Source organism: Saccopteryx bilineata, chromosome 12, assembly GCF_036850765.1.
Source record: "Saccopteryx bilineata isolate mSacBil1 chromosome 12, mSacBil1_pri_phased_curated, whole genome shotgun sequence".
In the NCBI taxonomy this organism is placed as follows: Eukaryota; Metazoa; Chordata; class Mammalia; order Chiroptera; family Emballonuridae; genus Saccopteryx; species Saccopteryx bilineata.
The window spans coordinates 37,883,886-37,907,739 of NC_089501.1; the positions used below are offsets into that span (position 1 = coordinate 37,883,886).

Here is a 23,854-nt window from a genome sequence, read left to right on the forward strand (position 1 = left end):
GCTTCTTTCATTCTCCTGTCTAGATCCCACTACATGCCACTTCACCCTTCCTCTTGTCAGCATCCCAAATCACTTGCAACATGTCTTTCAGTGTACCACCCTAAACATCACTGCCCTTTCTGTTCCTGTGTCACCTACTCAAAGTGTCTGAGGAAAATCAACTACTTAGACAGAGCCTCCTCTCCGGGACTCTCTGAAGGTCATCACTATTACCTTCCAGTGCTCTGGTCAGTTTATTTTCCCTCCAGAAAAAGCTCCAAATATTCCCCATTGTCTTCAATAGTATCCAATTTTTCCAGACAAATGACAGCCTTCTCCTTAATAAATAAATAATAAATAAATAAATAAGATGAGGTTTTCAAGAAAAAAATTTTCTTGATACATATTTTCTACTCACTCATAAACTTTGACGCATGCCTCCCTATCCTCCCTTCCTTCTGCACCAATCTGTCCTTTCTAGAGCTCAGAGCACTCTGGCTGCCCCAGGATTCTGCTCAGTCAGGAACCCCCTTTTATTCTGTCATCTTCCTTTCCCTCTCCAGTGGCTCTATCTTGTCAGCACACATAATAGGTTCACCTCCACATTTTAAAAAATGCTCTCTGGGTCCCACATCATCCTCTGTCTGTCTGTCAACCATGTCAGCCCTTTTATACAGCCAAGCTTTTTGAAGGAATGGTCAAGGTTATAAAGTTCACATGGGCTGAAAGTATGACCATATGGTTCTCTTTGCTAACTCCAGTGCAACCACAGTTTTGGGTAGGCGCTCAGTAAATAACTCTTGTTGTTTAATAGTGATGGTGCAAAGAGGCAGAAAGCCTAATAAAAAAAAATGAACAATAGGCATTTCATCAAAGAGAGAATACAATACCCAAACACATATGAAGAAGGGCTCAACTTCATTAATTATCAAAAAAATGAAAACTAAGACTACAAGGCTATTCCATTTAACATCCACCAGAATAAAAAAAAGTACTACAGCAGGGACGGGCAACTAGGACCCTCATGTGTTGTTGGCGAGAGTATAAACTGGTGCCACCACTTTGAAAAACTGTGTGATAGTTAACTACTAATGCTGAATATAAACAAGCCCTATAATCTACAGCTAGATATATGCCCAACAGATATGTACTACAATAGTAACAGAAGTATTATTGTCATAACAAAAAAAAATCATCAATGGTAGAATGAATAGACTATAGGTACAGTACAATCATACAATAGAATTCAATATAACAACAAAATAAATAATTGTTACATGCAAAACATGAATAAATTTCACAAACATATTGTTAATTGAAAGAAGTCAGATACAAAAGAGAACACAGCATATGATTCCATACATATAAAGTAGAAAAATAAGGCCCTAGTCGGCTGGCTCAGTGGTAGAGTGTTGGCCTGGCATGTGGATGTACCGGGTTCAATTCCTGGTCAGGGCACACAGGAGAAGTGACCATCTGCTGCTCCACCCTTCCCCCTTTTCTCTTGTTCTCTCCAGCAGCCATGGCTCAGTTGGTTCAAGTGCATCGGCCCTGGATCTGAGGATGGCTCTCTGAAGCCTCCACCTCAGGTGCTAAAAATAGCTCAGTAGTAAGCATGGTCCCAGATAGAGGTTGCTGCTGGAGTCTGGTCAGAGGTCTGTCTCTCTATTTCCCCTTCTCTTACTTGGAAAAGAAGGAAAAAAAGTAGAAAAATAAGCAAAAATCTGTATGATGTCAAAAGTTAGATTAGTAGTGACTCTTGGCTTTACTATGAGGGGGAAAGGGCAGGAAAGTGTTCTTGGAATGCTGATAATGTTCCGGTTTGATCTTCTCTTTAGTTGTAAAAATTCATCAAATTGTATATGTTCTTTTTTGAGTGTATGTTCTATTGAACAATTTTAAAAATCTGGATACACCGACTTATCCCTGATCCTCTTCTTATTGAAGATACCTTTGATTTCCTCCTGTGCCACCCATATAGACTCTAAGATTCTTGAGGCCAGAAACTTGAGTTCCTTCTTTTTTACACAGTATTTCACAGACATGGGCAAGTCAACCAATAATTCTGGACAAATGTGTATGTTTGCAGCCTCAGCCCCTCTGTTAAATGCTGTCCTCTTATATGCTCTCGAGTCCAGAGTCTGTATTTTCAGCCTTTCTCTGGGCTCCAGGCCTGAACATCAGCCGACAGGACATGCAATCATAGCAGTCTGTCTTTTATTTGATAACGGGCTTTGGGTCAGGAGCTTTCTACAGATTCACTCTTTCATCCCTCACTAATGACCTGAAAGCTAGTAATTATTACCCCCACTTTACACAGCAGGAACCTAAGGATCCCAGAGGTTAAGTAACATACCTAAAAATGCACAGGTTATAAGTTGGAGAAGTAAAATTAAATCTCAGGGGGTTTTTTTATTCCAAAACCAGCGACCTTCTCACAGACCACACATGACCACAGATACAACAAGCCTACAACATAAGTCATTCTTTTTCTCTAAAACCCGCTCTTCTTCCTGGACTTCTCATCCCAGGAACGTCATTCACCTTGTCATCCAGCTGAAGTCCTGGGAATGGCCTTTCCTTCTATCACCCCGCATACTGACTCAGTCACCACACTGTTTCCCAAGCCCGACAATCCCTCCTGTTCTCGCTGTGCTGAATATCACAGCACTAGTTCAGGCCTCTACTCTTTTCTTTTGATGATTACTGTAACTGCAAACCATGTCCACTCCATTCTCATGATGCTGCCTGACCATCCCTTGCAAAACGAAAATCTGAGCATGTCTCTCCTCATTGCCTACAAAATACAGCTCCAACATACCAGCTGGCATACCCTCCTTGACCTGGTTTCTGCCAAGCACTCCAGAGCCTTCCCTGTGACCTCCACTCAGCCTTTCCTCTACCCTGTAATCCAGCCATACAAAGGTTGACTTCCCCCCTAAGCACCTTGCTGTTTCCATGTCTTTGGACCTCTGGATAGCAAGGCTCTGTGCCCTGAAAAGCTTTTCCTCTGCCTGTCTACCCAGCACACTCCTACTCATCCTGCAAGGCACAGCTCAAGCATGTACGCCTCCAGCAAGCCCCTCAAGCAGAGCTAACTGTGTCCCTTCTATGCCACAGCAGGGCTTTGTGGGTCCTTCTCCTGCAGCCCATTGCACAATTACTGCAGTGGTTTGCTGTCTGCACTTCACTTCGAGAACATTAGCAGACAGACGCCCATTCCTTTTTTGCCTGTTCAGGCCAACACACAACAGCAGGTCAAAAATAGTTGAACAGGTTAGTTAGTAAATGAAACTGATGCGATGTGAGTATATATAATCTTAGTCACAGACCATTTATTTCTGAGAGTCTATTCTAAAAGAATGTTCCAAGCAGAGGAATAAAATGGGGGAAATATATTATTTCTTTGAAGAAATGATGAACGTAGTTCAAAGTATAAGCAGAAAACAACATTTAGCTGTTGTGCAAGAAGTGTTCCCAGAAACATAAAATCCATGAGCCTTTCATTGATAATTTCCTCCGAGCACCACTGGAGCCGTTGATGGTGCTGGGCAGGGGCTGTGTTCAGGAGTAAAAGCAAAGGGCAAAGAGCTGTCTCAAAGAGGACATGTTTTGGATCCCTAATCTCTGAACCTAGTACAGAGAACCATCCATATTCAACCTTGAATTTGAGGTGGTACAAAAATGGTCTAAGGCTTCTGAGAGATTATTCCCAGAGCTAATCAAGATAAAGCAAAACATTCCATTTATCTCCTGGATCAAATAAATTGAAGCACAGCACAAATAAATATTTTTCAGATTGCTCTATCATTTCTAAAACGCAAAACAGGAACTTAGATATGTAATAAATAGTCAAGTCATGAAGTTCTCTTCTAAATGATCACACTAAGCCAGTGGTTCTCAAAGTGTGCGCCAGGGCACACTGGTGCGCCCTAGAAGATTTCCAGGTGCACCCTATGGTATTCCACAGAAATATGTGCCTGTTGGGGACCAAAAAACTAACAGGGTTTTTGGAGTTTAGATTTTTGGGGGACAGAGGTGTGGGGAATTGACTGTAAGCTGACAGTCTACCCAACCGCCCACCTCACTTGCCTGATTAGGTTGCAAAAGGCTGTTAAGCTGTGGTGCTGGATTGTTTACACTACCCCCCATGTTCCCCGGAAAGACTGGAGGCAAGTTTCTTCAATCCTTTGGTGTAAAGTTAAGATGATATGTATGGTGAGGGTTTTCTGCACTCAACACAATTAAGAGTAAAAAGAGAGGAATTCTTCAATGTATTGACGAGGAAATGAGTTTACCATTCAAATATATGCCCAAACATTGAAGAAATCGTTAGGACACATCAGGCCCATGTTTCTCATAAACATAAGAATGAAAAACTTAACACATTTGTGCCAAGACCTGCCAAATTTACTAAATCTTACTAAGACTGTATCTATATATATTTATAAAGGTAACATTTTTGTCGTTTTTTTATTTTTAACCCCTCTTTTTACGAATTCTAAAAAGCATAACTCAAAAAATGTAACAAAAATGTTTTTTAATGTCAGAATAAATTTAATTTTGTCATATTTATTTCATTTAATTACCATAAAAGCATGCTTGGACTTTATATATTTTTTATTTAATATTTGACTTAATTATTATAACATATTTCTCAGAAGTCTGTATATAGCGCGCCTACAATTATTTGTAGGAGTTTAAATGCGCCCCGACGACTTCAAAAAGTTTGAGCACCACTGCACTAAGCCAAGGACAGGTGGGGTTGATGGAGGTGGGCGTGGCTGTGAAGCATGAGGGAGACAGGAACCCTGAAGTGTCAGAGTGCAGCCAGAGGCCAAGTCACCGTGGGCAGGAATACTTAATTCGCCCGGCACTCCAAGCCACCCCGGTCTGTAAGTAACAGGCAGGACACCAGATGACCGGCAGAAAGCACTCCTTCCCACAGAGGAAAAGGCTGATTACAGCTTTCAGGAGCCCCCACACTACACGGAGGCTACAATTTAAAGGCTCTCCTGAGAGAAACACTGTGCAAAGAAGCCGCCAGATCCCTGTAGAGACACACAGAAGAGCAACAACTGGGTTCACATTTCAAAAAAGAGAAGGGGGCGAGAGCATTTTCCTCACGGTGGCATTCTTTCATTGCCTTTTCTTGCTCCCTTTCTGGAGAGAGAAGGGAGGTGGATGGTGGCAGCTAGATCATGTAAAAGACCAGAGGCCAGCTGACATGAACTCCTATCTGGCCTCTTTGCACAAAGGCCTTATTATAATCCACAAATAAAAATGCGTGGGCAAGACTTGGAGGGTTGGTTCCCCCGCCACCACTACCATCACCACCACCAACTCACTTCCAACCCTGTGCTTTGAATGCATTTGAGTAGACACACCCTCTGAGAGAATAGGCTCTTCATGTTGCCATGGAGCCGAAACCTCTGTAGTATAGATGGAGGAATCACACTGTTTTTATACTTCCAACAGCAGAGGTAAGAATCACTGCATAATATTAACTCCACTTATATTTCAGATTTACAGTTGCTTGTTTTTGTGTTCACATGAACTCTATTTTGTTGTTGTTGTTGTTCTTTTACTTTGCTCTTCCTAAGATTACCACATGGCAGCTGCTGGCAAACTGATTCTTGTTGTTTTTTTAAATCAGTATGCAGAAACTTGAGGACTGTGTGCTCTGAGCTTCCTCTGCCTGAGCCCCTCGCTGCTTACAGAGAGAGTTTGGGACCTTATCACATCTTAGAGGAGTTTATGAGAAATGCAAAATATAAATCAACCCACATTTAGTAAATATTGTGTGAAACAAATAAAACATTCTATAACCAGTAGCTGTTTTCTCTGGCATGATAAATCTTAATATTTTTAATACCCTGGTGAATACTTTTTCAAGTAGGTCTCAACAAATCAAAATCATATCTACAATACTTTTGCAAATATATATACACTTCTGCAAGCTCCTCTTGGTTTTCATGTCAAAGCTCAGCTATTATCTTTGTATAAAAGTCAAATAAAAGAATCAAAAAAGAACAAAGTGATTTCCTAATGCAACCTCAACATTGTTGCCAACCTTCTTTCTGAGATTTTGCCTCTCATAACAAATTGATGATCTGACTACTACAAAATCAAGTGCCAAGGAGTTAAAGGGAAGGACTTTGATTTCCTACCTGGAAATCTGCTTTGGATCCTAGTCCCGCGTTCTCATTATCTTGAGTCTCAATTTCTCAGGTAAATTCACCAATCTGCTAACAAGAAGTTCTGTATTATGACTTCTTCTTGCACAGTGCATACATTAAAACTTGACTATAAAAATGACCTTAAGTGTTAACAGAGCAGCAACACTGAATCTAATAATTTGAAGAATGAGAATGTAAATACATGAAGGAGGCTCGAAAGGCCAAAAAGATGAGTAATGCATGCTGCACCCAGCTCCACCTCACACTAGAAAGCAAAGCAAAATCAAGTTTAAAAAATTAATAATCAGTCTATGAGTGACAAAATAAATAGTGATGGCACAGGAGGATAACCCAAAAAATAAAATAAAAGCGTTGGCTGGGTAGCTAGAGCATCATCTTGATAAGCCAAGGTTGTGGGTTTGATCCCTGGTCAGGACACATACAAGAATCAACTAATGAATGCAAAAGTAGGCCAAAGAATAAAATAAATATTCAAGTGTCCATATCAAAAAGAATTAATTAATTCTGTAAATATTCTTTCTCTTCAAGGGGTAAAAATTCATTATTCTTCCGTTGAGTGTAAACTGGCTTTCAAAACACAGAATATGGACAGAGAAAAGTAGTAACTTGACAGTGGAAAAAGCAGACTCCACTTGAACCAGTGATCAAAGTTAACATCACCAGTGATCAGATATATTGATAGAACATGTCCCGTAATATAATATAAGGCAATGAGAAAGGCATCTCATCTCTGTGGTCTTCTTCCCTAAAACCCAGAACTCTAGTCTACAGAATTCCTGGGCTCTTCAGAAACATCCATCCCTTCTCAAGTCAGTGGTGTATGTCATGGTATGTCATATTATGTTATTATAAATCATTCTATTTTGTGTTATATTACATCAAATATTTTTAAAATGAGTAGCCAATTAATACTAAATGAACTTTTTAGAAAAACCAGATCCTTTAAACCCATAGTAAAACCAGATCCTTTATAACCATTCATTAAGGACTCAAACCAACCAGCTTTTGTAAGTGATAATTTTGTTTATATAGTAGTTTTTCTTTTTTTTATTTTCAAGCTTCCAAAACCCACCAGAATGACATCTCTAAATACTGTGGACTTCAGTCTTCTTCTTACCACAAAGAGTATGTATATTTTCACTATGACTAGCCACAACGTGCCTGTCATTGACAATTCTGGCAATTATTTAAATAGGTTTATTCTATATCTATTTCAGTGATACAACAATGCCGACGGTGCAACGTCAGCCAGTTAGAGGCCCTTGTGAGCACCCTAGCCAGATGCCCCGCGCTGCTTGTGGACAGGCATTCCCCAGCCTCTTGGCTGGGTGACAGCAACCACAATAGCCCACAAGGCGGGTAGAGAAAGATGAATAAAATGATAAATATTTGTGATGAAACAGGATGTTAGAGAGGGGAGAGGGAGGTGGAATAGTTCAACTACTGAGCCATTGAAGCTACTTTGGAACTTTAACAGTATTCCCTTGTTGTGAAACTGGAAGCAGTAAATAGGTCTTTTCTCCAGTATTTTCCCTTTTATTGTAAATACTATACAGAATTTTACTAATGCACAACACAACATCACTCGGACGCAGAATTTCAGACTTTGGGCTATTGAATCATAAGCACTGTACCCCCAACAAATACTGTAATCATCCATTAAAAATGACTCAAACACTGATGTATATATATATTTTAGGCCAGAGAAGACACTTTCAACAGATCTACCCTTGCTGTTGACTGAGGTGTAATTTAAACATTCACCAGATTAAATTTTTTATCTATGCCACTTAGTATCCACAATAATGATGATTTACAGGCTCAGGAGCTTTCCTGTTAAAAGTAAATTCAAGAAATTCTGGCCTGACCAGACAATGGCACAGTGGATAAAGTGGTGGACTGGAACATGAAGGACCCAGGTTCAAAACTCTGAGCATTGGCTCATCCAGCTTGAGCACGGGTTCACCAGCTTGAGCACGGGTTCCCTGGCTTGAAGCCCAAGGTTGCTGGCTTGAGCCCAAGGTTGTTGGCTTGAGTAAGGGGTCACTTTCTCTGCTGGAGCCACCCAGTCAAGGCACATATGAGAAAGCAATCAGTGAACAAGTAAGGTGCCAAAACGAAGAATTGATGTTTCTCATCTCTCTCCCTTCCTGTATATTTGTCCCTCTCTCTGACTCTTCTCTGTCAAAACAATAATAATAATACTAATAAAAAGTAATTCTGGCCTGACCTGTGGTGGCTCAGTGGGTACAGCTTTGACCTAAAATGCTGTGGTTGCCAGTTTGAAACCAAGCCCAGTCAAGACACATAGGAGAAGCAACCACTGTGAATTGATGCTTCCCACTCCTCTTCTCCCCATTTGTCTCTCTGTTCTCTCTCTAAAATCAGTAAATCAAATCTTAAAAAAAAAAAAGAATTCTGAAAACATAGTACTTCACATACAGAGTACCAAGACTCAGAGACTTCCCTTATCTGGAGTCTCAATACTCAGTTCAGGGCAACTGACCCCTGACTCTTACTTATTCACATACTGATTCTGATACCGGAAATGAATTAAGGGGACAAAACAAAAGGTGAAATCGCCACTCTGGGTGGTACTCTTTTGGACTCATTTTTAAAGAAAGTGTTAGCACTAACAATGTCTCCTTCAAGTCCACAATACCCATTTCTCTCCTGTCTTGCTTTATTACTGATTATGCCACCAAAACAAAGCCAAAAATTGCTAACACCAAAGAATGTCCCAGTGACAATTTGCTACTTTAAGTGAATCTCTAATGATTTGTTCATTGAAAGTGTCCTGACACTGATCAGTCATTCTGCTATATCACAGGGAGACAGAATGGCAGCATGGTGTTGGGGAATGAGGACAGAGACAGGAGCTGAGGGAAATGCTGTTAGTGCTTACCCACTTGGGAGGAAATATAAATATAAAAGCTTATATCAATACAAAGCTTGGACTTCTACTAGTTTTAGACTTACAAGCTCAATTCACCCTGCCTAAATTGCAACTAGTATATTTGACAAGTACCTCTAAATGAAGAAACAGGAAATTATATACACAAATTTGCAGACACACATGTTCTACTTTTGTTTTCCATCTGTTATACTAATCATTCCCAAGTATGATATGTTAATCTCCTTTATGCACTTTTCTTTCAAAATAATTTCCTGGAGAACTTAGTAATTAACATTTGGAAAGCAAATGCTAAAGTGGAAAGGTCACAGAGTCCCGTATACTTTCCTTTAATACTGTAGTAGATATGTTTCCGTAAATCTGTTATTCAACACGAACAACAAGGACATCAAACTTGAAATGACAAAATGAAACACTATATGTGCAAATCAGAGATGAATGTCATTATTTCATTGCAAACACTATCAAAACTGATAAATTTCTTTAGGTTTAAATAGTAACTCACATAGATATTAGTCCCTACCTTCTTTCTTATGAGAATAAAGCAACTCACGGAAACTGATCATGTGATCCAAGTAGAGAAAACATCCTTTCTTACCCTTCAAAAGAATAAGATACATACAAAAACATCTCTACCAATACTGAAGACATTTCAAGCATAAAGTCAAACATAACATTCTTTAAAAATAGTTTGTTACTCATTTGTTCTCATCTGTCAATCCTGTCTTGCTTCATACTTCACTCTTAGCCCTTCTAATTGGATCAGTTCAATTTCAACTCCCACACCATTATTTATCAGTTAAGTCACCATGGACAAACTGTGATTTTCTTCTCTTTGAACCTGAGATGAGAGTAGGCTGATATGTCATGAGCACACAACTGGCATGACTCCTCCTCTTCTTAGATTCATTTAAACCAACTTAATTCTATTTTCTTGATAACTGTTTTAATGATTTTGCTTGCCCATTTATTTTAATATATATATATATATATATATATATATATATATATATATATATATATATATTAGTATTTTTCTGAAGCTGGAAACGGGGAGAGACAGTCAGACAGACTCCCGCATGCGTCCGACCGGGATCCACCTGGCACGCCCACCAGGGGGCGATGCTCTGCCCCTCCGGGGCGTCGCTCTGCTGCAACCAGAGCCACTCTAGCGCCTGGGGCAGAGGCCAAGGAGCCATCCCCAGCGCCCGGGCCATCTTTGCTCCAATGGAGCCTTGGCTGTGGGAGGGGAAGAGAGAGACAGAGAGGAAGGAGGGGGAGGTGGAGAAGCAGATGGACGCTTCTCCTGTGTGCCCTGGCCGGGAATCGAACCTGGGTCCCCCGCACGCCAGGCTGATGCTCTACCACTGAGCCAACCGGCCAGGGCACAATATTTTTTATACAATTTATCTCCTAAAATTACTTAAGAAAAATTCTTTTGTTAGCTTTTGAAATTCTTCCTCCCTGTATTATAAAATATTGGAAAATATATTGAACTCATGTCTCTAAATACAGTTGAGAAACATACTGCTCAACTATCTACCAATAAACTAAATATTTACTGGAATACTTAGGTTGTTTTTAAATGATTATGAGATCAATTGAACCAATAAAAAGAAAACGTTGAAATCTTAATGAATTCCCAAAGTGTACCCCAGTCACGCAACAAAATCTGAGTCTCTGAAGAAAAAAATCAACAAGGCATAATTTAGATAATCAGTAAGAGGCTGCTAAACTAAATTTTGCAAATGAGTAATAATTTGAAGACACATTTCTGAAATTATATTTAAAATTTAAAATCAAGACACTGGAAAGTAGTTTCATGAGTGCTGAAAAACATATGGAAAAATTGATTTCCAAATATAGTGTTTAAAAAGCACTTTATAAGTAGAAGCTATAACCATTTTTTTCCTTCTCAAAAAAGTTTTCCCACTGATGCGTGTGAGAGAGAGAAAGAGAAAGGAAGGTAGAAATAGAGAGAGAGAGAGGAAAGAAGAGAAAGAGAGAAAGGAGAAAGAGAGAGATAGTGAAGTATCAACTCCTTATTCTACTTAGTTGTTCCATTTAGTTCTGCACTCATTGACTGCTTCTTGTATGGGCCCTGACCAAGGGTCTAACTTGTGATCTTGGCACTTCAGACTAAGGCTTATCCACTGAGCAACTCAGCCAGGGCCTAACTATAACAATTTTTTATATTTAAACCTAACGTTAAATACATTTATTTTACCAGCCAGATTCATTATATTCAGAAGGTCTTAAATGTAGTTTCCACCTACATTCTAAACTCTCAATCTGTAAATGTATATTTACCTATAAATATTATTTACTAGATCCTCTAAATATTAAAAATAAAATTGATAATTCCCCTCTAGCATGATCATCCCATGAAAATATACATGTCTAGACAAACCCAAACCACTTGATAAGAGACCAAGAAGCAACCTGAATAATAAAACGCAGAGAGCCACACTACCTTTATGACTGGTAACTGTTAAGTAACTTTGAAAGTATTCATCAAAAACTGATCAGAAATAGATAAGCCAAGTGAGACTAAGCTAAAATCAATAAACGTACAAAATAACAAAACAAAAATTAAATGACATTGATAAATATTAGAACTAAGTATAAATAATGATAATTAATATTTATAATATATAAAGAGCTCATAGAAACTTTTTTTTTTAAAAAAAACTGGGAAATAAATTACAGAAAATAGAATAAGCCAATTTAGGAAAAAAAGATTAATAATGAAACCTCACTAATTATTAAAGAAATGCAAAGCAAAACAGCAATGCAGTGAAAACTTTTTTACTTTGGCACAATTGTAATGCAAATCGAAAGTAACCTGAAAACAAGGACCATGTATAATAAAATTATTCATATCCTTTGACAGACAATCCAATGGGAGAAAAACTGAATATGCAGAAATAATAAAATTTTAAGAAAACTTAGACCGTTAAATCAGATCCAAATTATATGGCCACTAAAATTAGAATACAGAAATCCTTTTAACTGTACCGCATCCATTATTTCTATGGGAGTTCATGACACACTACCAAATCACGTTGTTTGAATACAGTCACTTCTCAACTTACAAACACCTGACTGGCAAAAACCAAAAATAAAACCAGCTGCCGCTGTCCCAGGGTTGTCGCCTTCTAACACTACCAGAAGTCTTGCTGATACTCCCAGGGATACTCAGCTGTTGTGAGGAAAAAAACCTTAAACTTTTTAGAGAATTTGAAAGGAGAATGGCTCAAAACAATGAAAGGAGGACCAGCCGGAGACACCACGCACATTTGGTGCTTCACCTAGAGAGTGCTCAGTGAACATTTAATGAATGAGAGAATGAGTTTTCACTCTGGTAGTCTGAGCCTGATTACTTTTCCCCTGTCCTCTTCCAACGGCCTGATAACAGTCCTTCATGGGCTCCCGATTCATGGAGCTGGACCTCAGAAGGGAACTGAAACCCAGAAGCAAACACTTATAATCAACAGGCAGTTTACAGGACATAGTCCAAGCCCAGGACCAATCCAAAAAGGTCAGTTTCCAAAAGTGCAGGCAGACAATTGGTGTTACAGAGAGAGACAAGATATGAACGGTGAAGGAAGTCAGAAGTTGAAAGTCTAACCAAGGTTATTAATAAGGATGTCAAATGAGAGAGCAAAGAATTGATGTCTGGTGTGATACAGAAGACATAGAGTTGGTATCAAGGTGAGGGTGGAACAGGCCTAGTTTGGGGCTAAGTTTGAGACCCCTCCAAGCGTCAGTTTGATATATTACTCCAGCTTCACTTGGATGGCCTTAAAGGAGAAGAAACACTCTATGCACATCGAAAGTCTAGTGACTTCTCAATTCATTTCACCTTATGTACATATTCATCTTCTGAAATATTGAGTCACTCCTCTGCTCAAAAATCTTCCCTGGCTCCTCTTAACAGCTAAATCAAAGAAAACATAGAATCTCAGCATATTTTAAAAGATTTAAAGGCCTTTTAGTTCAACAACCTAATGAAAGGGAAATAACAACTTCACTCATTCATTCACGATTCATCACAATACGGTCCAGGCTATTGTCTTTATGATTCCCTAATCACATTCTTGCAGGTTTCTTGCCTCCTGGCTTTCACTCATGGCCAACTGTGCTAGACAACTACAGGGGACTCCATTTAAGTCATAGTATATGTGAATGGCACCCTCAAAAATTTAGTAATACTCAACTGTAGGCAGCCATATAGGATGCTCTTACTTTTATCTATAGCATTCTCTCCACATGAAATGCCAACTCCATCTCTGCTTCTAAAGATGCTAACCGCTCTTCAAGCCCCACGTTTTCATATAAAACCATCACTGGTTCCTACTCTTCTTCTCTGAACTTCCATTTCATTCGGTTTATGCCTCTTTCATGCATATTCTCTCATCTAGCACAATGACTTAGTTATGTATGTATTACTACCAATTCTAGATTGTATGTATAGTCCCTTAGAATGTGAATGGTATGAAAATCACCTTTCTTTATGCATAGTTCCATTCCCATTGAGAAAATCAAAGCAGGTACTGTTGGCTGGGACTTTTGAAGACTCAAGAACTACTTGAGGGGGTAGCTTTTAGACGAGAATGAACTACAGTGATGGGAGATGTAGGATTAAATTTTGATGATGGGTGCTTTCTGGATTTGAGGGAGTGCTAAGTGGGAGGGTGACACTCTCAAAGACACACTTTTCCTTATTTCACAATTTTGCCCAAAACCAAACATGTACTTATTAGAAAAAAAGAACTTCCTCTTCACCCCTTCCTTTTTCCAGGAAGAAGACTCAACACACTGAGAAAATGAGTTCAAAATTCTACACAACAAATTAAAAACAGTTTGGGAACAAAGCACCCAGTATTCACACATGGTTTAGCCTGTGCTATATGCTATCAAAAAATAGTTCTCCTTCTTCGGTTAATAAATGTCTACTAGAGGGCAAGTTTAAAGCACTTGGAGAGCAGGTACAGTACTCTAAACATAGTTTTCTCTACTCTATCGAGTCCATGTGTCTTCCTGGCAGATGATATGCATTTTCTTAATTAGTGCATGAAAAATACTTATTTTAATAGAGGTGTCACACTCCAATGAAAGCATGATGATCTATAAAAAGATAATAACCATATAAAATATGATCCAGCACTAGCTATACAGAAAGAGACATCTTTAAATTGACACAGGTAGATTTTTATCTATATACAGAAATATGAATAGTTTTGGAAACTTCAAAGTGTGCTGTGTTCACGTGGCATTGGTATAGTGAACATTAGTTGACGATTCAAAATATTTTATTATATATCTACATATATGGACATTTATAATCTGAAAAATACACCCTATATATTTTAAGACAATTTAAATATAAACAAGTCAGGGTAAAGGGCAGCAATATCAGAGAGCTGGGGGATAGACTACATACTAAGCATGTGGAATTAGGCTTCACACAACAAAAATGTTTGAGATTTTCTTTTTAATATCTATCTAACAGGTTAAAATTACTTGGCTCTCTTCTTAGCCAGAAAATATACATGGTCACTATTATAAACATAAATTACTACAGCAAACTTATTTATTTATTTTTATTTATATTGATTTACTACAAAAATAATAAGGTCATTATCATGAACACAGATTACTATAGCATATCTCTCCATCTATTTATATATGGGTTATATAGATATCTATACACTTATAGAGCCTTTCCTATAAGACAAGCATGCCATTAAGCCCTGAAAATACTGTACCAGATGAGAGAAGCATGGCCTCAGCCCTGGCAAAACTTAAACTCTAAAAAGAAAGATCAACAAATAGCTACTGTAAACTGGGAAACTCAGTGATGCTTTCTGAAGCTACTAAGATAGATTCATTTACTTACCTTTCAGTCTTCAACTTCCCCATTGGCCCACATTTTGTTCCACTTTTTACAGATCTCAGATTTGACTTTTATAGTTTGTCTATTTCCTTTTTCACTTTTAGATTGTCAGCTATCACTTTTGCAATCAATGTGCCATCCTTTACCAATGACACTGTTCTTTTTCCAGCTAATATATAGCTCCTAACCTTCTTTGGAAGATCAGATCATCAAGCCTGTTAAAACTGAACCCAAAATAGGGACAGACAAGCTCTGTGAGAAGCCTTAATAAGTGCTTCACTTCTTTGTAGTTTGATGAAATTATCCAGTTCTTTCTGATGGGATATTTCTATTATCTCACTGACACAAGCATTGAGAAGACAATTTAAACAAATATCTTACCTACAAAATTTCCCACCTCTTCTCCCATCCTCTCCTTTAAAAATCATAAAACCCAACACTTCTGATTGGAAGAAATACCCTTGCTGCCAGAAAAGGTTCCTTTAAGCAGAGTACTGAGACATGCTATCAAAATATACAGCCTACTGTTCTCAGAGGTGTCCTCTAATCACCTGCATCAGGATGTCCAGCTTTGAAAATCCAAGTTTCCAATATCCCACCTCAGGCCTCGTGAATAATATTGATAAGCCTAAGAACTTGGATTTCTTTAAAGCACCTTGGGAGCCTGTTGACCCTCGTAGAGCTTGAAATCACTGATTTAAATAGTCACAGAATACTGAATTAAAATGTCTGTGAGAGCCCTAAAGATCCAAGTCCTTTATTTTACGATCAGTCTGCAACATTTACTAAGTGCTACCATCTACAAAACACTGAATAAAATTGTTGGAAAAATAAAGTTTAAAGGCCCCCTCTGAACACAAGAAGCTTCCATTCTAATCCAAAAGATACAACATAACCATATGAAAATGTCTTTAAAATATACACACAACCTTTAAGGGGAGCAGATGGGTGCTCAGCAGTGTCCCATGCACAGTGGGCAGAAAAACGCAGAGAGGGCTGAGTCAGGACTGAGCAGAGAATTGCTGGAACTCATAAAGGAAGAACTTCCAAAACAGGTTTGGGGAAGAATTTCAAAGGAGAGATTTTCAAGTGTGGATGTCAGAAGGGGTCAGAGATTGCCAGAGGGTATTCAAGATAAAGGGGAAAATATTTATAATTATATCTCTTGGTATTATAGTCAACACAGAGAGAAAGAGAAGTGTCCAATGCAGGCTAATAAAAATGCTGAGGTATTGGTTTGGAAAAATCTTTCTGAAATGAAGCTTTTACAAATATTTATTATCCTACTAGTCAGACAGAGGTGGTATTGTTATGCCCAGTTTATCGATGAGAAAAGCAAGCATCATGTGGGACCCTTTGTCAGAGTCGTCATTGGAGGACCAAGCTCCCCCTTCCAGCCATCAGGGACTCTGGTTGCCCAGCTGACATGACTTTCAGTAGAAGGACCATTAATTCATTACCTGTCTTTCAAAACAGCTGGCCATTCAAAAACATATTCCTCCCTCTTTCCATTTTAAGAAGACAGATGGGGTGTGTGTGTGTGTTATATGCGTGTGTTATATGTGTGTGCATCCAAGTACATGTCCACATATAAGTGTACACGTATTCACAAGAGTGTGTGCAGGGGGTGTCAATGGCTAATTTAACTACTCACATAAAGAGTTATAAAGAGTTACTGCATTTTTATATGCTCACGGATATTCCATCGCTAGCATTTATGGCAAAGTATGTTGGAAAATCAAAACCAGTCAAAGTCTCTTTGATTTGTGATCAAAATGATCATCTAAAATCACCGTACTGGGTCAATGACACATGTTTCCTCTGTCCTGGCCGAGTGGCTGTTTAAATTTAAATTTAGCATTGAATAATAAAGTTTAAAATTTAGCAACTCAGGTGCATTAGTGACATTTCAAGTACCCACAAGCCTCATGTAGTTAATGGCTACCATAAAGGCCAGGACAGCTGGAGGACATTCCCATCACTGTCAAGGCCAACCGCTCTGGAGTATCCCTCTTTCTGAAAATACAACTAGAGCTTCAAAGATGCACAATGGTCATTTATATCTAGTTTTAAGCATATGCTAACAACAGTGGTCAAACTTTTGTCTCTACCACTAAGCCTTTCCAAGTCCCTCCAGTAGAAATTCATAGCATCCTCCTCAGAAATCCCTCGGCCCCCTCTGCTCAGCACACCTCTCTTGTCATGGCTGCCTCCATCCTGGGTTCAGCGGCTGCAGCCACCCATCTCCCGCAGCGAGCACCTCCGGACCAGTGAAGTCAGAGTCATTTGAGAACTCTAACAACTTAACACAATAAGAGTTCCACAGGCCCTGGCTGGTTGGCTCAGTGGTAGAGCATCAGCCTGGCGTGCAGAAGTCCTGGGTTCGATTCCCGGCCAGGGCACACAGGAGAAGCGCCCATCTGCTTCTCCACCCCTTCCCCTCTCCTTCCTCTCTGTCTCTCTCTTCCTCTCCCGCAGCCGAGGCTCCATTGGAGCAAAAGATGGCCTGGGCTCTGGGGATGGCTCCTTGGCCTCTGCCCCAGGCGCTAGAGTGGCTCTGGTCACGGCAGAGCGACGCCCCGGAGGGGCAGAGCATCGCCCCCTGGTGGGCAGAGCGTCGCCCCTGGTGGGCATGCCGGGTGGATCCCGGCGGGCGCATGCGGAAGTCTGTCTGACTGTCTCTCCCCGTTTCTAGCTTCAGAAAAATACAAAAAAAAAAAAAAAAAAAAAAGAGTTCCACAAATACTATGCATGATATACTTTTAATTAAAATATTACTAGGTAGCACATATTTCTAATGGGATCATCCAAAGAGTAAAAATATAGATATAAAAAAGAGAAAGAAATAAGAAGAGTCTAAAACATGGCAAGGTTTTGTAATCGTTCCTAAGAGGCAACAGCTTATATGGAAATAGTTGCTTGTGCTGCACACTTATAAGGAGAAAATTTAAATTATTTTAAAAAGTAGGTCCAAAAATATACTTAACTGCATAAATCAAAAGGTCTCTGGGCCATCTAGCCTCTGACACTGTCATCAGCCAGAGCACAGAGGTTGGCCCCTGTGCAGGGTGACAAGGCAGTGCTCTCACTGACCTGTGGGAATTGGACTGCATCGCTTAACAGGAGCTTTTCAAAAAGCGTTAATCGATTCAATTCTTACTCATGCAATTACAACATTTCAAAAACTCAAGCCCTGGGTTTCAAATAAAAACTTCTACTTTCACTCTCAGAACTTTTCTCTGGGCCACTAAAAAAAGGGAGGGGGGGGAGTAAATTATTTTTGAGTCATCATTTGGATAATTTCAAATTATCTAAAAGATAAACAAAATATGATTTTTAAAAAGTTTGAGGGGGGAAATCCATATCAGGACATTCACTGAATGTGTATCGAGGAAGATGGGAAACATTTTAAAGGAAAAGTTATCACGTTTGTACCTCACTGGTTAGTGTTTTCTATAGCCAACTTGAATGCAGTTTCCCATCCCTAACTCAACTTCTGGGCACTTTCCCACGAGCTGGGGAAGCTGGCGGTGCCTCTGGGGCCACCGTAGATCAGAGGCAAGGTAACTTCACAGGAAGTGAAACCAAGCAGAACAGAGAGCACGACTGATGACAATCGGAGAGATCCGCGATAAGGCTGGAGGGGGGCTGAGGGGGGCCTGCGGAGGAAGCGAAACCTAAAACAGCCCTGAAGACGCATCACTTTCCACCAGAAGAGTCACCCACTCTTGCCCCACCCACACCTTCACCCCCATTCCTTTCACCAGTATAGCCTTTCTTCCTCCTGAACATTTTAGATTGATAAAAAGTGGCCAACCAAAAGAGTTACCCCTAACCCAAAAAGTTCAGGATCAGTCAGATGCCCAGCAGTAAACTGCACCTCTGCACACACTTCGTCCGCCATGATGCCCTTTTCCAAACCTGGGGGCACTGGGGTGTGCTTACAGATTCTGCAGTCCTGGTACAGGCGCTGGAGCACAATGGCTCAGTGCCCAGACGCTGGTGCCAGCCCCCTGGATTGCAATCCCGGCTTCACTGCACATCTGTCTCTAACCCCAGGCAAGCTGCTTACTTCCCGTGGTCTCCATTCCCTCATCTGTCAGTACAGTACCGTACACCGTCAAATTTAAGCTGTCCACCAATAATACTAAGACATGCTATTTTCCATATTTCAACATTTCTGAAATCAGGCTATGTCTCACTATCAATGACAATTTATTGTTTTTTCTTAAAGGTACATCAAATGCTAACAAACACTACTTGATAGCACTTTACCATCTATATGAAATATGGTAGAGGCCCTGGATAGGGGGTTCAGTGGATAAAGCAGCACCCCAGTGCACCGAGATCATGAGTTCGATCCCCGGTCAGGGCACATACGAGCAGCAATCAATGAATACACAGCTAAATGGAACAACTAAGTGGGACAACAAATTGATGCTTGTCTCTCCTTTTTTTTCTCTCTCTCCCACCCTAGCCGCTCCCTCTCTCTCCTCTCCTCTCTCGCTCTCTCTCAAGTCAATGGGAAAACTAAACAAGTAAAAAATATATATATGGTAGAAGCTACTTCATAGGTTCTGCTTTTGGCAAAGATTAAATTACTTAATGTAGTTTAAGTATTTAGAACAGTGCTTGGCCCTGAGTAAGATGCTCAATTATTATTAGTTACTACTATTAAATTTTTGACTCTGAAAATGCATGCAGTCATAATATAAAATCCTCCTATTATCACCCATAAACTCTGTGTTAAAATGATAGTTAATGCAAAGGTGTTGGGGGAAATGGTTAAATAGCTAAATAAAATCTGATTTATCTCCAGCCTTTGGCACTGTGGCCAACACATAGTAAGTTCTTAATAAATAACTGTTGACTAAAGTAATCGAATGGAAGACCCAAGCCAATTCATGCCAAAGGCTCCCCATAGCACACAAAATATCTACCATTCCTTTACATAAAGGGAAATCAGTAATTACAGGGCTCTTTACGCCTAAGTAACATATAATAGACCCTTACTTATTAAAGGTTGAGAATATTTGCCCAGATCAAGACTTGATGTGGACTTTCTCCCCTAATGCTCTCTTTACCTCAACTGCCCACAGCCTCGACGCCCACAACTTTACATCCTGAACCCTGTCTGTCAGCCCAATTCAAATTTCATTTCCTCTAAGAAGTTTTGTTACCATCTTATCTGGCCCCACTTGGTCTTCCTTCTATCTCCATCCTCACATTCATCTCAGCTACCATACACACTTTAACCTCATTGGACAGAATACTATGACCCTGTACTCAAATATTGTATATAAAAATGGGAACTGTCTTGATTGTCACCAACTCCCAGGAAGGCCTTCCATACACAATGCCCAGATCCTTTTGTTATACACTGAATTGTGTCTGCACCTCCCCCCCCCAATACAAGATATATTGAAAGTTTAATCCCAGTACCTCAAAGTGTAACCTTATTTGGAAACAGAGTCATTCTCACAGATATACTTAGCTAAGATGAGGTTGTATTTATGATGAGTGGGGTGGGATCCTCACAAAATTTGACTCGTGTTGTTATGAGAAGACTTCCACGTGAAGACAGAGACCCAGACAGAACACTGGGTAAAGCTGGTGGCCAATCCTGGAGGGGTGCTTCCACCAGCCAAGGAAGGCCAAGGACTGTAGACCATCACCAGAAGCAAGGAGAGAAACATGGAGGAGATTCTTCCCCAGAGCCCCAGGAAGAACCAGCCCTGCTGATACTTTGAGATTTCTGATGTCCAGAACAATGAGAAAACCAATCTCTGCTGTTTCAGCCACCTAGCTTGTGCCCTAGGACACAAACCTCTCCCCCATTTTGATGCTGTGACACTTCAGTGTTGTCCTTCTCTAGCCAGCCTCTCCTGATCTTCTTGGTGGGCTCACTCATTTGTTTCAAAACTTCAGAAGTTGGAGTTTCTCCAGGCTCAGCCCCAAACTATCTTTTTCATACTACATAGTCTCCTTAAACCCTCTCATCTACCCCAAATCAGTTACTACCCTATATTCTGGTGGTTCCAAAATGTCTACCTCCAGTCTGTCCTCACCTTTAGACCCACATGTTCAACTGTTTGACATCTCCACTCAGATTATTCAAAACCACTGTAACCTCAACAAGGCAAACAATAAAAGTCACCACTCACTTAAACCGAGCTCTTCTACAGCAAATCACACCCTAACAGATGGCCCCTCTGCAGTCGGGTAAAAGGCCACTCACAGGATTCATTCTTGGCCGTCTCCTCTTCTTCATTCCCCATGTCCAGTCCCCATCAAGGCCTATCTATTTCTCCTCCAAGAAATCTCCCCAATTTCTCAAATCTCCCACTTTTCTCCATTCTCCACCTGCACCACTGCACAGTAGTGGGTTAATTCAGGGTAGTAATCTACTCCCTGGATCACCAAGATAATCCCTTCACAAGTTCTAGATCCACTCTCGGCACCCTTCAGTTTTATTTGTTCCTCAGCAGATGGAGGAATAGTGAAAATGCAAATCTGACCCTTTGTCCCTATGCTTAAACAACATATGGCTTTCCACTGGGTTCATTTTAAATTGAAGACCAAATCCTAAACCAGATTTACGAGGCTCTGCGCGGCCCTGCCGACACTGTGAGGTTCACTGCCCTTGCGCTCAGTGTTCTGCCACAGCTGTGCTCCTGTACATCTTTGGTGGGAACCATGATCCTGCCCATCACAAGGCCTACTGCGAGCTGCTCCCCAAGCTGCAGGACCCACCAACTCCCTTCATGTCATTAAGGTCTTCTTATTAGTCACTCTGGGCTCCACATAACCCCTTCCTCAGAAAAATATTTCCTTGACTTTGGAAAGACTTTTTGACATTTTTGGTTTGCCAAATGAACGAAGCTGCCCTATTTTCTTTTCCAGTACTTGAGCACGATTTGTAATTATTCATCTGTATGATGTGGATTACTATGGATTGAGTGTCTCCTGCACAGGTTGAAACCATGCCTATCTTGTTCCTGCTTTACCTCAGCTCTTAGAGTAGTGCCTGGCACATAACACACACTCAGTAATATTTGTTAAATAATTTAAGGGACAGTAGCAAGCATCAAATATGTGTTGAAAGAAGTTATTGTGTTTTAATGACTATCATATTGAAATGAAAATTCTTTTTTTTTAGAAAGGTATATGCAGTATTTTTTTTAATTTCACAAAAGCTTCTACTCTAGCTCAGTGAATATACAATAAATGCCCCAGCTGATACTCTAGTTTAGCTTAACTAAATTTTAAGTACATTTCTTCTGATATGGTATTGTTAATAGTCATGCAGCCATAAACAATTAACTTATGTCACTGAATACTCCAAATCTCATTAGCTGATAACTTCTTTCTTACTCTTATTCTAACAGCCCACATATAAATATGTAAAAATCAAGTAATAGTTTCATATGTGATATACTATTGACTTTAGCACCAATTCTTTCTTTTTCCAAGATTATCAATCTAGTAATATGAAAGAAAAGACATAATAATAGAAAAATAAAGTACTGATGTTAACATCACCAAAACAAGTCACTGAGTCACTTACTTACCCTAGCCCTTTTACAAAAATTTTCAAGTGCATATTATGGTATGGCACTGAAAAGGGAACAGCCACAGTCAGCAGAAGCCACATGTGTGACTTCCATGCAGAATTACTCACATTGCATGCAGATGGCAACAAGTGTGAGTGCATGTGACTTCCAAATTAAGACATTTTAGTTGTCATTAACAGTGGTGATCAAAGGCAATGTAACATCTTCTCTAAATAATGGTAAAATTTTAATATTGCTTGATTTGTGTTGGGTACACATTTCTAACGATATGTGTACCCAACAGCTGCCACAAACCTTGGACAAGATTGTACAAAAGACAACAATGTTAACCAATATTCCATAAATAATCATTACTCTACATCAGATAAACAAATCCTATTTCTCCAGTAGATTCCCACACATGCTCCAAACCATATTATTTTTCGATAATTTTAACAAGAATTGTGTTGTAATGAAAGGAAACTACCCCAATAGTCCCTCTACAGCCATTTTCAATACCTTCTCCCTTCACTCCGCCTCCTTCTTTTCACTTCCTATTTATTTTTTCTATTAAGCAAACGCAGTGCTGAAACTGTGACGGTACCCAGAGAGTGTTCATGGATGCAAACGCTGCTTCTTCCTCTTCCCAGATCCTTGTACCCTACCCAGTCCTCCTATCTTTGGATTCTGTTCTGAATCTAGATGCAACTAAGAAAAACCAACTAAAGCGTGAACAGACTAGATCCCTCCTAAGAGGGAGGTTGTGCCTTAGCTTTCAACTCTGCAGGCCAACGGCTGATTCAGAATTGTCTCCCCAAGATTCATGCCCATGAGGTCATGCCCAGCTGACCTCTTTGGAACATGATACCCAGAAGCACAGCTGTAAAAATAGAGTACTCTATACCGCCTCCTTGTTCACCAATGAACATAATGTTCTTTCAATTTTAGAGAACTAACACTGTCATGTTCATTATAAAAATGCAAAGTGAAATGAATGAATGAAAGGGCCTTAACTTATGTAAATGTGTTTTCCCATGACCAAGCAGTGTAAAAAAAAGCCTGACACCAGGTTTCAATAATTTAGGAAACAATGATAACTGAGAGAGCCCAGAGCCTTAGATTAAATCATTCCCACCATGATATAAATATATATGTATTAACATCTGTAGTTAACACATTCATGCATTTATTGATAGTATATAATTCCTTACATATATTTTACTTTTAAGTAATAGAGTTTAGATTTATTTTAAAAACAAATTTGTCGGCTACAATAGAAATGTCTTTGTTAACTCATAGTCACCCATCT

The 23,854-nt window shown here is 39.7% G+C and overlaps 1 protein-coding gene across 8 annotated transcripts in view; it reads right to left on the reverse strand.

Annotated features, from left to right (window-relative positions):
• The window catches only part of HIVEP2 (HIVEP zinc finger 2), a 191,939-nt gene that overhangs the window by 142,371 nt on the left and 25,714 nt on the right, over positions 1 to 23,854 (reverse strand). For 3 of the 8 annotated variants that reach the window (XM_066248561.1, XM_066248557.1, XM_066248560.1), the window contains exon 2: positions 6,150 to 6,224. The exons of 4 other annotated variants lie outside the window; for them this stretch is intronic. The gene's annotated coding sequence lies outside the window, so the exon portion shown is untranslated. Of the gene's footprint in view, positions 1 to 6,149; positions 6,228 to 23,854 lie in introns of all 8 variants that reach the window. One more of the 8 variants, XM_066248558.1, reaches the window with a different exon arrangement.